Genomic DNA, 15,304 nt, shown 5'->3' with positions numbered 1-15,304 from the left:
TTTATAAATTATTATAAATGAAGAATGGAGATAAGTATCTGGGTTTTTCGTATATGCGTAAATTCTGAGAGAAAAATAGAGTATGAGATGATAATAGTGAGTGTGGGAATATGTGATAGAATTGTGTGTCAATATTGGATTAACAGATGTTGTGATACGATGTGGATTTTATTGTAAATTAAGATAGTGTAATAAATAATTTTATAAATAGCATTAATAAAGTTTGGAAGAAATAATTTTATATGTTAATAAAAATTTAAAAAATGAAGGAGTGTTGTATTGGAATATGTGTCTTGAGAAGAAAATTTTGAGCCAAAATTTTTTTGTTCGGTAATGTGAATGCATATAGTGATATGTATTTACATGATATGTAGTCCTATATGATTTTAATTAATATCATCAATAAATTTCTATAAGTATATTATTTTGATAATTTTTTTATTAAATTAATTAATTGCTTTAAATAAATTTTGGTAAAGTTTAATGATAGTATTAAGTAGCATTTTAGGTAAGCAAATTTGCAAGCGTTAGGCGAATATAATAATTAATTTTTATCTCAATTAAGAATGCGGCATACGCATCTTTTCGAGAAATTTTTTAAAAAAAATTCAAGGATGCAATAATGCACCTTGATAAGTAATTTTTTAAAAAAAAAAAATTGTCACCAATTTATTTAATATAAGAGACATAGATAGCTATTTTCAGTGTAATTAAAAAATGGGCGATTTTAGGCCTTAACATAATTTATCAAAATAGTTTAAGTCAGGATAAGTCAATAAAAGCGACTGTGCTAGAACCACGGGACTCGAGGGGTGCCTCACACCTTCCCCTCGGTCAATAGAATTCCTTACCCGATCTTCTATTTTCGCAGACCATAATAAAGAGTCATTTTCTTTTGACTAGGGATTAAAAAAGGTGACTTGGAACACCATAAATCAATTTCAAGTGGTGACTCTGTAAAATAAAAATAATCCCTATTCAAAACAGTCACTTTAATTGGAAAAACCCTTTGACTCGAATCCTCCGAGCGAAAAGGGGTGTGACAAATTAATTAAATCTCTTTATGGCCTTAAACAAGATCCTAAATAATGGCATGAGAAGTTTGATCTAGTCTTAATTAAAGATGACTTTTCTTCTATTGAAGTGGATACATGTGTTTATACTAAAGTGGTAGACAATGATTATGTGATAGTTTGCTTATATATTGATGACATGCTTATATTTGGTGCAAGTTTAAATATTGTGCAAAATATCATATTATTTTTGTCTACTAATTTTGATATGAAAGATTTGGGTGAAGTAAATATGATATTGGGAGTTCAAGTTATAAGAAGTGACGATGGAAAAATATTAACATAAGTACATTATGTTGAAAGGATTCTTAAGAAGTTTGAATGTTGGAAGGTAACTCTTGTAGCCACTCCTTACGATGCTAACTTTAAATTGAAAAATAATAATGGTGACTCGACTGTCCAATCTAAATAAGCACAAATTATTTTGAGTCTAATGTATTTGATGAATTTTACCAGACCTGATATAACATATGTTGTATGTAGACTAAGTAGATATACTCATAACCCCAGTAAAGAGCAATGGCCAGCATTAATGAGACTAATGAGATATTTGAGAGGAACCATGAGTTATGGAATCCTATTAGTGGATTTCCTTCTACTTTAGAAGGATGTTATGATGCAAACTGGATCTCTGATTCAGATGAGAAGAAATTCACTAGTGGTTATGTGTTCACCTTTGGTGGTGGTGTAATATCGTGGAAATCAGCTAAGCAAACGATCATTGTCAGATCGAATATGGAGTCAGAGTTTGTAGCTCTGGAGCTAGTTGAAACTGAGGCTGAGTGACTAAGAAATTTTGTAGCAAATATCCCTTTTACAAAGGATGATTTGATGTTTCTTATATCTACACACTGTGATTGTCAAACTGCAATTGCTATTGCGAAGAATAAATCTTACAATTGTAAGAGTAGACATATGAAATTGAGACATGATGTTGTTAAGCAATTGCTGAGAGGTGGAATAATTTTCATTGATTCTTCAAACCTGTAGGAAAAAAATTAATTCTTTTGACTAAACCTGACTAGAAAAAAAATTAATTCTTCAAACCTCAAAAGAGATGGGTTTAAGGCCAATATAATTGTCAATAGAGATGGTAACCCAATCTATGTGATTGGACATCCCATGAAGTAGGTTCATATAGGTAATAACAAGTCGATATTGACTCTGCGCACTTACTGAGAATTCTTGAACTACTACTAAAATTTAGGGATGAGTTATTAGCTCTTAATGAATTCATAGTCCTTATGGATGGTGTATTTCAAGTAGTGCACACTTGATGAATTCACCTATATGAGAAGTGGAATGAGGCCGTTTCTATGAGACTTCAGCCTAATCTCTAGAGGTCTCATGAATACTAGTCACGCGCATGGCCTATTGGCGCAAAATCATGTCGAACAATAAACTTACGATCAAAGTGTGATTGATAAAGTCTCTGACTTACAATAAAAATTATTTGGTTCATAGAAATATTATATTTCATCAATATTTCTGTAAGTTAAATTTTATCTGTCTAAGTTTGGTTCATATTCCAAAAGACACTAAACCTATTGCATTTTGTCCATATAAATCCAACAAGTTTTAATCCTTTTATTTTAAATATTTTAAAATATATGGGGGATTGTAAGATATTTTAAAATATTTTACAATTGAATATTTTTCATTTTCAAGTGAAAAATAAATATATGAAAGTTTCTTTTTTAAATACTGAGAGAAAAAAAGATTAATTTGACGATGTGACAACTTAATGGCCAATCATTTTACTTGGGGGCTAATTAAAACATGTACTTGGAGAATACATAAAGTAAATACTTGTTGCCAAAGTAAATAAATTAATTTATTAATTGCTTTTATCTCCCACCCATTAAAATTGGCTATAAATAGCCAACACTTTCAACAAATAAAAAATGCAACTTAACATATATATTCTCCTAATCTCCTTCCCCTCTACTTTTTCTCATCTTGTTTCACCTTGCTTTTATCTTATAATAATTTTATTATTTTCTTTCTAAGTTAAAACTTGTTGGTTTATAATTAATTTTATTGATTCATGTATCCTCCGATTAATTAGGGAAGACTTATTTAATTTCGGATATTCTCTAATTAATCAGGAAAGTGCTTGTTTAATCTTGGAAAAATATTTCATATTGCAGAAATAGTTTCTTAGGACAGTGCCTAGCACGACTCAAGTATTTTATATATTACTAAAATATCATAATAATAAGATTTATCTATATTTCAATCTTGTTATATTATTATTGTTGTTGTTGTTGTTGTTGTTGTTGTTGTTGTTGTTGTTGTTGTTGTTGTTGCTGTTGCTGCTGCTGTTGTTGCTGTTGCTGTTGCTGTTGTTGTTGTTGTTGTTATTGTTGCTGTTTTTGTTGTTGTTGTTGTTGTTGTTGCTGATGCTGCTGATGCTGTTGTTGTTGTTGTTGTTGTTGTTGTTGTTGTTGCTGCTACTGTTATTGTTGTTGCTGTTGTTGCTGTTGTTGTTGTTGTTGTTGTTGTAACTTGTGGATACTACTATATAAGAAATATTATTATTGTTGTAGTTTATTTATTTTCACAATTGATAGTGAAATCTATTATTGTTTCCCAACAAAGATAACTTGAACCCAATGACTAAAAAGGAAGGGTAGGAAGAAATAAATAAATAGGTCCATCAAATCTCACAAGTGGAAAAAGCTTAAACAATTAAGGAAAAATACTCAGAAAAATACTTGAACTTTGTCTGAATTTTCAGTTGAGCATACTGAACTTTGCGGGGTTTCTATTACCCCTGGGCGACTTTATTTTTGTATTTTAATGGCATATATCTGCCTACTTGGACAAGTGCGTGTAATTCACACACATTCAACGCGTGAGAGTGTAAAAAATAGTTATAAAACTTTTTTTTGTCACATAACCCCTCAATTTTCTGATTTTTCATAATTTTATGTTTTTTATTAATTTTTTTATTTGCTTTCTTCTCTTCAACAATGGAGTCTTCAACAAAGCACTATGGTTGCTCCATTGTTGAATTGAAATTGAACACAATTTCATCACATCCCCCAAATGGGTCATCTTCAACACAACCAATTCATTTTCATCAATTTGACCCAATTTCAACACACACACCAAATGGGTCTTCTTTAATTTTATTAAAATAGCAAAATTATTTCCATCAATTTGACCCAATTTCACCACATACACCAAATGGGACTTCTTCAATTCCATCAAAATAGCAAAATTAACCTTCTTCAATTCCATCAAAATTGTAAAATTAACCCACCATTGCCACCACCAACCAATCCAACATTGCCGTCGGAAGAGAAGTTGTCAGACAGGCATGTTAATGAGCTCATCCCAAGCCACTGTGTTGGTTATGGGATCCTTGTGAAAGTCTCAAACATTTATTTGCTAATTTCTGGTTATTAGTTGTTTATTTCGTCATTTTGTTGCTAATCAATTATCACCTCAGATTAATAGATTGAAAAAGAAAAATTCATGGCAATGTTGTCTTTACTGCTGGTAATTTTGGCAATGGTGGTCAATATTTTGGTGAAAAATGATGAAAATTGATGAAAAGAATAAGAATGGAGAAAAAAGTAAATAAAAATTATTTTTAAAAAATACGTATAAAAACGAGATTGACGCGTGTATTACATCACCAACCGCCAAAACTGGGTATTACATTTTGGGGGGAATTAAATCCACTTTAGAAAAATCTAGGTGGGTAATAAGACTTTACAAAGTTCAGTACGCTCGACTGCAAATCCGGTCAAAGTTCAGGTATTTTTCTGAGTATTTTTTCAATAATTAATAATGATACAAGATAATGTCAATTCACCAATAGAATAATAAAAGACATGGGAGGGGAAAGTGAATTAAAATAATGAAATTTCGGAATAATGAAATTCTAAACATCTGGAAGCTAGATGAGAAGCAAATTCATATTCTATAAATAACATATAACCTATGAGACAAAGAAAAGAACTGTATGTAGTCCACAAAAAAAATGTGAATTAGGTAATTGCCTATCAAAATATCCTTTTTTTTTTTTTGGAAACTATGAAAAGCATATGAGTCTTTAGATGACATCATGACATGGAAGAGATGAAAATTCCATTTCACATTTATGTGTAACTGTTATGATGAGCAAACAATGAAAACTATCACATGTTTTCCTCAACTTACCTATTGCACATTACACATGTAATACATTCTGCAAACCTATGGGGTTTAACATATCACAACACTTAAACCTAAATCAAGTGATTAATTTGTGGTGGGATGTCTGAACAAACCAAGATGTGGAATACATCTTTCAATTAGTGCTAGTAATTACTTTATGGGAATTATGAAAAATATGGAGTGCTATAAGACATGGAGGAAAAATGTACATGGTGAAACTGGTATATCAAATCATGCCTAATATCATATTATTCATGAAAAAAGGAAAATTTTAAAGCATGCATCATATAAATGGAGTTCATTGGTTCAATCACTAGAATCCTATACTCCAGAAATTAAGATGTCACAAGTAGATTGGAGACCACTAGACAATAGAGGGGTGAAGTGTAATTTTAAAAGGAGATCTTGGGGATCCTCTGTAAGAAATGAGAATGAGGTTGTTGAATTTTGTTTAAAGTAAATTAATAATTGTAATAGGTGTCTTTTTATTTTTAATGAAGTGTTTTCTGATGAAAAGGTATTTTTTAATGAAAGGGTGTGTACTTTCAATATGTGTCTTTTCAAACCTCTTGTGAGTTCGAACGTTACTTTTACAAGCATCTTTACAGAAAACTTTCACAAAATACTTTTCTTTACACCATTCCCAAAGAGTTAATTTTCTTTCCAAAAGATCAAGTTTAATAAGTTTGGGTTTTCCAAAAGATTTTCTTAACTATTTGCTTAGTGCAGAATTCAATAGACTTGTCATATCTACTAAAACTATTTACATATAATCTCATAGCAATCTCGCAAAGGAGAGGGAGCAAATATCATTTTTAAAAAAATGTTTCGTGCGTGTTTCAAGTCTCAAATCCTGTGTTCGTCGTTGATATTGTCAACTCTTCATCTTTATATTCTTCTTTGTATATTTTGTGTTCATAAAACATATTTTTCAACAAAGATTGTTATAGCCGATACATAAAAGGAGATAAATAACGCATTGTCTACTAATACATGAATAAATTCTATGCTACTAGTCGGGGTGACTCAAGGATAAGACTAGTAAAGCGTTTGCTTTAGGCCCCCAAGATTTGAGGCCTCAAAACTTTTAATAGTAAATTTTAGAAAAAAGTCATCATTTCACCCTGAATTTGTCCCCACAACTTACTTTAGCACTTTAACTTAATATACTTTTATTTACCCCACCTCCCCTAATAAGTTTAAAGTGAATTAGTATCACCCCTAATGTTGCCTTGAATTTTTAAAAAAAATCCACGAAAAAATAATGTGTCTTTTATTTTGAAAATGCGATGGTCTATATATATTAAAAAAATCACCCCTTTCTTCTTCAATGCCCCCACCCTCTTCACCTCTCATCCCCATCCCCACCCCACACCCCACACCCCGCACCCACACCTTACACTTTTTTCTTCTCCAATACAGCAACTAACAACAACACCCATTTTCTTGAATCATTAATTCCTCCACTAACAACCTCAAACACATTCTCCAACAGCACTCTTCTCCAATTTTTTTCATTTTACTCCATTAACACATTCTCCAACGAAGACAATGAAGACACTGAATTGCTTCATTGATTCAGTTCGAAGAACAACAAAATTAGAAAAAAATTTCATAACTTCTATTTTTAAAGTTCATTGTTCCTTTTCTATTCTTTATTTATGTCACTTGTAACAAAGAAATTTTTTAGTATTTTATTTCTGGAAATGATAATTGTTTACATTTTCAAGGGTGAATTTGGTGGTTGGAAACATTGAGAGAGATGGATTTCAGGTTGAGATGGTGTTTAATGGAAGAAAAATCTTAATCCAATGTCTTCGTGGTTGTTCTCTGATGGTGTTAATAGGGGAAAATGACAAAAATTAGAGGTGGGTGGAGAGTTGCAGGAGTGGGGAATGGGTGTGACTCGAAGAGGAGAAAGAAAGGGAGGGGTGGGGGGGGAGGTGGGGTGATTTAAAGAAAGAAAATAGGGAATGAGGGTGGGCTGAAAGAGGAGAAAGAAAAAGAGGGGTGGTGTGGTTTGAAGAAGAAAGAAAATGGGGGAAAGAATATATATATATGTGTGTGTGTGTGTGTGTAGATTTTTTTAATTTAAATAGTAATTTGTTACGTGTCAATGACATGACGATGATGTGGTAATGACATAACGCATGTGTAGTGTACTCTTCGTTGTGAGATTGGGATTGTGATTATAAGGTTGTATTTAATTCACTTGAAAGTTGTTTAATGGTCAAATAATTACACGTAAAGTTAAAGTGTTAAAGGTAAGTTTTGAGGACAAGTTGAGAGGTGAAATGATGTCTTTTCTCTAAATTTTATAATTTCAACTTCACTTGAAATAATAATGAAGTTTGAGAAATACATTTGATTTTTTTTAAAAAAGAAATAATAAAGAGAGAAAAAAACATCTAATTTTTACTAAAAATATTTTAGGATACTGGATTAAACAATTCAAACTTTATATTAACGAAAAAGATTTTTACAACAACATCCAAGTTAATATATTACAAATAAATGTCTAATGTCTTTATTCACTAGAATTATACAAATAAATGTCTAATGTCTTTATTCACTAGAATTAATTCTTACTTTTATAAATAGTCAATATATTAATATAATATGTGAAAGAAAAAGTTATGTGTTTTTAAAAATACTATACAAACAACTAATATGCAATAAAAAAAGATAATTTTAAATTATTATAATATTATTTTTGTATGTTTGTATATATATATTTAAGCCTTTATTAAAAATTTAATTTTAGGCCACTAATTTTATTGAGACGTCCATGACTAGTGAGAAATGTTTCCTCAACATATGGGGGTACGTACCCGACAAATTATTGAAAGAATTTTTCTGTGAATCTGTATTCATTTTCTTTCAGAGGTTGGTTTTTTTTGCTTCCCTAAAAACAAAATAACAAATTCTCAACAACCACCTAACTAATTTGGACATCTCACCACCTCACAACCCCCTACCCCACCCTAACCCCACTCACATTTTATTCCCTTTAAAACAATACACTACCCACGATATATTGATACACACACTCATGAATACACACAAAACGCCTCAGTATCACACCAACAATACATTCTCACCCCTCACAGATCATAGAGTATCAATAGAGTCACACAGACACACAATGATAGAGAGATGAACATAGACACAGTAAAAGAATTTGGGAACAGAAAATGGGGAGAAATAGTGAATAGATTCGAGAGAGGAAAAACAGTGAAAAGGTGAACGAAAAGGGGAAAAAATAGATGTTGAATCAAACTTTTCCGGTGAGTTCTCGTTGAAAAATGTTGAAACCTTAACCCATTCCCCGATTACCGTGGCATCCAGAACTTGACGGAGCTCCGGCGAAACAAACAGGGACGCCAGCTCAAACCCGCCCTGAAATTCATCGAAAACCAACCAAAATTTGACTTTTTTCCGTCGAAAACAGCAACGATCAGTCGATCCCAACGCCAAATCACATCGAAAATAATTGAGTTTAAAAAAAAATAGAGGTTGGGTCGAAGTGTTGATTTGGGATCCGTTATTTGAGATTCAAGTCGTGATCTTCGTGTTCGGTTCCATTTTCAATAGCACAATTTGATATAATAAAAGTTGTGTGTTGATGTCATAATTTGCGTGATTCATGTTGAGTTAATGATATAATTTGATAATGTGTTTGAACTTATATAATTGTTGTCGTGGCTTGATTGGTTGATCCTATATTGAAATTACTTAATCATTGATTGAGAATGAAATTGGGGGTGGAAATTGAAAAATTGATAAAGATGAATATTGATTATTTTGATTCATTGATGGTTGTTTAATTTGGCATAAACATTGATGTTGTTGAATGCGATAGTATCAAGATAAGTCGAAATTGATAGGCAAACCTTAGGTTGTGGGTAGGCAAGTCTAAGGATTATATGTTGTGGAATGTTTGAAATGTTTGTTGAATGGTTTTGGTTTATCACATTTGGATCAATTGTACTCATTTGGCCGAGGAATGTCCCGAGGTTATCTGTATTGTTTTATTAGGGAAATGCACCAAGGGAGTTGTATTCAAAGACAATGCGTGATCAAGGACCGAAACCTCAGGTGGAGCTTAGTCTAGGACTAGTTTAGAATAGGGCTTACATTTTGCATTTTTTTATTTTTTGGATTGTATAATTCGGATTGGACATTATTTTATTTTGAAATTTTGTTTGGATTGTTTGTTTTATGTGTTTTGTTGGTTTATTCACTTCATAGCGTCATACTAGCCGATATAGTTCACGGAGTGACCGTGGTCGAACCACGGGATCGAAGGCTGCCTAACACCTTTTCCTCGGTCAACAAAATTCCTTAACTGGAATCTCTATTCGCGGATCGGTTTAAAAGATTCAAAAATCATTTCGAAAAGGGATTTCTAAAGGTGACTTGACACACCAGATTTATGTCAAGTGGCGATTTTGAGTTTAATTGTAAAAAAATTCTTTTCAAAATAAAGTTTCATCTTTAGTCACTTTGAATAAATGAAACCTCTTTCAAACTTAAAATCAAACCTTTTCAGTTAAAAAAGGAGTGTGACAATAGTCGCTTGACTAGTTCATTTATTAGTGCTACCTATTTTAATATGCCTATTTTAACTCATCTAAAGGTTGAAGAAATGTAAATCAAATTGATTGATGAGAAATCTTATCAAAATACATTCAAAAATCATTTAATTTTAATCTAAAACTTATACGAGTGAATTTTTTTACCATGTCCTTAAAAATTTACTATCTAAAAGAAAATGTAAATAAATTAAAACCTAGTAAAAATCAAACGTGTTGTTTATGATTCGTTATTTAGCTCATGTTAGTCTAACACATTTTAGTTCAAATAACTTTTCGAACGAGTCATTAACTCATAATTCATTAAAGCCCATTTTGATCCGTCTAAATTCAATACAAGCCGTCTATTTGGTACCCGTAACTTCAACTGACCCATAAAAATCCTCTTCATTTTATAAAGTTCTTAGTGTTCTTCTATTTGATATTTCAGTTGATCGAAGAGATTTTCGATCAATAATCAATAGGTGAATACATTAGTACTTTAGAGATTATTGACAAATCAAAGCAAAGTAAAAGTGAGTTTATATTTTTTTAATATACTAGTTTAATCGCACGTGTAATTTTTAAATATTTAAAATTAGATGATTTTATCTAATATGAAGATTTTTAATAAAAGTTTAAAACATATATTTTATTATAAGCATATATATATTTTATCACCAGAAGTTTCAAGTGGTTAAAGAATTTAATATATTATTTTATTTTAAAAAAATATAACTATCAACTATAAAAGAATAAGAATTTCAAAAATAAGAAACTATTATCATTTATAGTTCTTTTAAATTTTTGCTTTACTTTTTATTTAATACAAAATAAAATTCATTGTCTTATTTTAAAAAATAAAAATAAAAGCCATAGGTAAGTGTGCATTGGTTCCTAAGTCTTAGGAGTATAGTTGATTTATTTTCTAATTCTTTTTACGTTCGTTACCATATATTATATTTTAGGACTCTTAATTTTTTTTTTTCATATATATTTTAGGATTCAATATTATAGTTAATATTATTAATAAAATTAAATAATAATTTAAGTAAATAGTGAAAAGACGATTTTTAATTTAAATTGTAGAAATTCTAATACACAAACACAATAAATTTTTAATTTAAATTTTCAACTATAAATTTAAATTTTTAACTATAAATTCTAATACACAAACACAATAAATTTAATTAAACATCAAATTTATTCTAAATAATTGAAATTTCTCTTCAATTAATTAAAATTTTAACTATAAATTCACATACACAAACATAATAATTTTTTTAAATATCTTTAACAATTTGTAAAAATTACAAATTAATCCTAAACAAAATAAAAAATTTAAATTGAGAAAATGAATAAAAAAAAAATTTAAAAGTAAAACAACGATAGTTTTTTTTTTTTTTTTTTGACAATGAACAACAACAACAATATCAACCAACCCTCTTCAGGGATATATAAATTTTTATTTTATTTTTTACCATGAACAACAATAACAATATCAACCAACAAAGACCAACAACAACAATTTTTTATTTTTTTTTTACAATGAACGACAACAATATCAACCACAACAAAGGCCAACAACAACAATTTATTTTTACAATGATCGATAACAATATCAACCACAGCAAAGACCAACAAAAACAGTTTTTTTCTTTTTACAATGAACAACAACAACAATATCAACCACAACAAAGACCAACAACAATATTTTATTTTTTTTACAATGAAAAACATCAATATCAACAACAACAAAGATCAACAACAACAATTTTTTTTTTATAATGAACAACAACAATATCAACCACAGCAAAGATCAACAACATTTTTTTTTTTTTTTACAATGAACAACAACAATGTCAACCACAACAAAGACTTTTTTTGACAATGAACAACAACAACAATATCAACCAGCAAAGACCCTCTTTAGGGAACAACAATATTTTTATTTTTTTACAATGAACAACAACAACAATATCAACCTCAACAAAGACAAGGGATATATGATGATGAAGACAAAGAAGACGAAGAGGGATCCTTGGGGCTGTGGGGGTGGGGGCGTTAACGGCGATGACCATGAGAGCCATGGCTGGACGGAGGGACAGGGGTGAAGGGGTGGGGTGGGGGTGGCTGGACAGAGGAGGGGGAGGGGGAGGGGGAGGGGGATGGACGGGGGGTGAGGGGTGGGGTGAGGTGGTGGCTGGGCGTGGGGAGGGGGCTGGGGGAGGGGGCTGGGGAAGGGGGCTGAATGAGGGTGAAGGGTGGGGTGGGATAGACGGGTAGGGTACTTGGGGAGGGGGGCTTTTTATTTTTTAAATTTATTATTTTTAAATTTTAAAAATATTTTAAATTAAAAAAGATGAAGGGAAAAAAAGGGTTTATTTTTTAAAAAAATTATTTTTATTTTTTTTAATTATTTTAATATAAAATTGACCTCCACTCGCACCCCAAGCGAGTGTATCACTCTCCTTATCCTAGTTAGCCATTTAATACCACATAGGCAAAGTCAACGGTCAAAGGGTTTGAAATATTATTTTTTAGTGGGTTTAGGGGTCCAGATGACAAACATATAAGTATAAGTGTCCAACTTACAAAATCGAGATAGTACAAGGGTCCATCGAACCATTTGGCCTTAAAACTATGTATGATTGATTAGTCCTGATGACACCAACACGTGGGTTGTGGTGCGGTGATCAAACTGTTCCATTCTTATTAAGAGACTTTGAGTTCGAGTTTTGGATATTAAGAAAGTTATATATTGGGAGTACTACTTTTAGAATGGGTCATGCAGGGTCGTTGCCCATTATTCGAATTAGGGCTCCAATTAAAATATCGGACCCCAAACCCCCCCCCCCCCCAAGGAAAAAAAATTAGCCTTGATGACCATTGACCACCTTGGTTGGCTAGTTGAATTATAATAATATAATTTTACTCTAGTGTTGTCTTAATGTTTTGATCATTGTTACATATTATTTTACAAGACAAGTGTATTACCTATTGACTAATAAAAGTTTGTCTTTCATAATACTATTAATTAGGACCACATTTGAATCTTGCTGTAATATTGAACAAGGTTCATTTGGATAAAATTAAGTGTATGTGCTGAATAATAAGAGGGTTTTGTCACTTTATGTCACTTTCCTGTATAAACAGTAAAGTACTATATTATTTATTTGTGCAATTTTGAATTCAATATAAAAAGAGGATTCGTTGAAACTTGAAAGTCACGAAGTGCGTAGCAATAATTTAAAGACAAGGTAAGGACAAAACTTCCACTTGCATGAAATCTTTCTCAAGTCTTTAAAAGTAATAATTGATTAAAGAAGACCATACTTCATTATAGAGAAAAATTATCTAAAATTATCCCTTTATGTTTAGGAGTAGATTCAAAATAGACCCTAAAATATACTTTGAATAATTTTGATCCTTTAAGTATGCCAAAAGTTTTATGCTTTTGATCTCCATCAAATATTAAACATGTCAAAATTCGATAAAAAATAAATCAAAAACACCAGAAAATTCCATCAGATTCTAGAAACTAATTCAAAAGATGGAACAAAAATAACAGAAACTATACATAAAAAAGTAACAAAATCAACATCAAATTCTAGGAAAAAGAGAAAAAAATAACAAAAATTACAAAATATAGTTGGAGTTCCTGCTAAAGGTGGACCAAAAATTAACAGAAATTATACATAGAAAACCAACATCAAATTCTAGGAAAAAGAAGAAAAAAATAGCAAAATATCTACTCTTAAACATAAGAGATCATTTTTATAATTTACATGAATAGTTATTCCTTATTGAAAATGATGATATAGTTGTCTTCGTCCTTATGGCTGTTTTGGATAAAATTACTTTAGTAATCCATTCACGATTATCATTAAGATAGAGCATTAGCCAACAAAATCTAAATAATCAACTTGCCCCAACTAACATCTTAAGGGTCGTTTACTATTCACACTAAGATTTTTTTTTTAAATATTCTCTCAAAATATGGATCATTTTTTGTTTTTCGAGAATCAATTTGATAAAGTTTTAAATAAGATTAATTTAATATTCTAAAATTAAAATTAAAATATTCGATGATTGTATGAAGTATATCATAAGTTGCAATACTTCTTTGTTAATATAATTAAAAATATGTTAAAATTCTCGTCAAAATTAATGACATTTGAATTTGGAGAACAAATAATGATACAACATGAAAGTTCAGAAGTGGAACTACAATGTGAATTCAGTAGCTCTCCATAGAGCCTATAATTATACTAAAAAATTAAGAAAATTAATATATAGCCAATCCTTGCAAACTCACATTAAAAATAGGCAGGTGGCCCAGCTGTGGCAGCAACATTGTATATTTTTTCATTCTTTTAAGTTTCAAGCTCTAACTCCGTTTCAACAAAGGTGTATTATGTTTAATTACTGAGGGAGCAGGAATTATGCTTAATTTATTTGATATTTACAAATTAATAAAGTTTTTATTATTTCAAAGAACAAACAATGTTCACTTCTGAATACAAGGAACTTTGATGAATTCCTACCATATATTATTATTATATATATATCTAAAGTAGAATGGAGGGGGACATAATCTTGACCTTCACAAACATAGAAAATAAGTTAAAGAGTTAACTGCCTAATCATTATGCATCTATTAAAAGAGATCCATCATGTATCACAAGAAAAATGCTAAATTATACTATGGAACTTCTCTTTGGCAAACAAATCACTATGTATCAAAAGATAACAGGGAAAATAGAAATTCATGACAAAAAAAATCATATGATAGCATATGTACATCTTTGACCTTTTTTATTTTGTACTTTAAGATCCTACGACACTTGCATGTTAGTTAGTTAGACTGCCATAAAATGTTAGCATACCTATAGAATTACTTGTCACAAATTCGTGCCCCATTCTCTCTAACCTATGAATAAGTGGATTTTTTCGTGGGTCCTCACCATCGGAATTAATAATATTTTTATTTGATTTTGTTATTAACACTAAGTAGAGATAAAAAGAGAGAACAACTTTACCATAGACCTTTCTTTGCATTTTTTATGAACTCCACTTATAAGCCATCGCTTTTATCAGATATGAATTCGGATGACCCAAGAGTCTGCCAATCATATTTTATGTTTTTTCATTTGTTTTTGGAATTTAAAAAAGTCAACAGTCATTATTTTTCAGGTATGTACCAAATAAAACCGTTCCTACGCCATAACTCACTAACTATGCAGAATTTGTATCATTCCAAATTAAGACATTAAACATAATTAACTAAAATAAATTTGTCCATAATCAAGAACAACGTAATCACATTAGTCCAAGACATAATTGTGTCCAAGTTCATCCCCAAAATATTCTTCCAACCAAAATTATTTCCCTAAAATATTGCTTATGTACCCAATAATCAATCGTTGTTGCTATATTTAAAATTTGCATCAAATAAATCTGTTCAATAACTCATTAACCATAACG

Source organism: Capsicum annuum, chromosome 3 (assembly GCF_002878395.1).
Source record: "Capsicum annuum cultivar UCD-10X-F1 chromosome 3, UCD10Xv1.1, whole genome shotgun sequence".
Classification (NCBI taxonomy): domain Eukaryota; kingdom Viridiplantae; phylum Streptophyta; class Magnoliopsida; order Solanales; family Solanaceae; genus Capsicum; species Capsicum annuum.
This window is presented reverse-complemented; position numbering follows the sequence as displayed.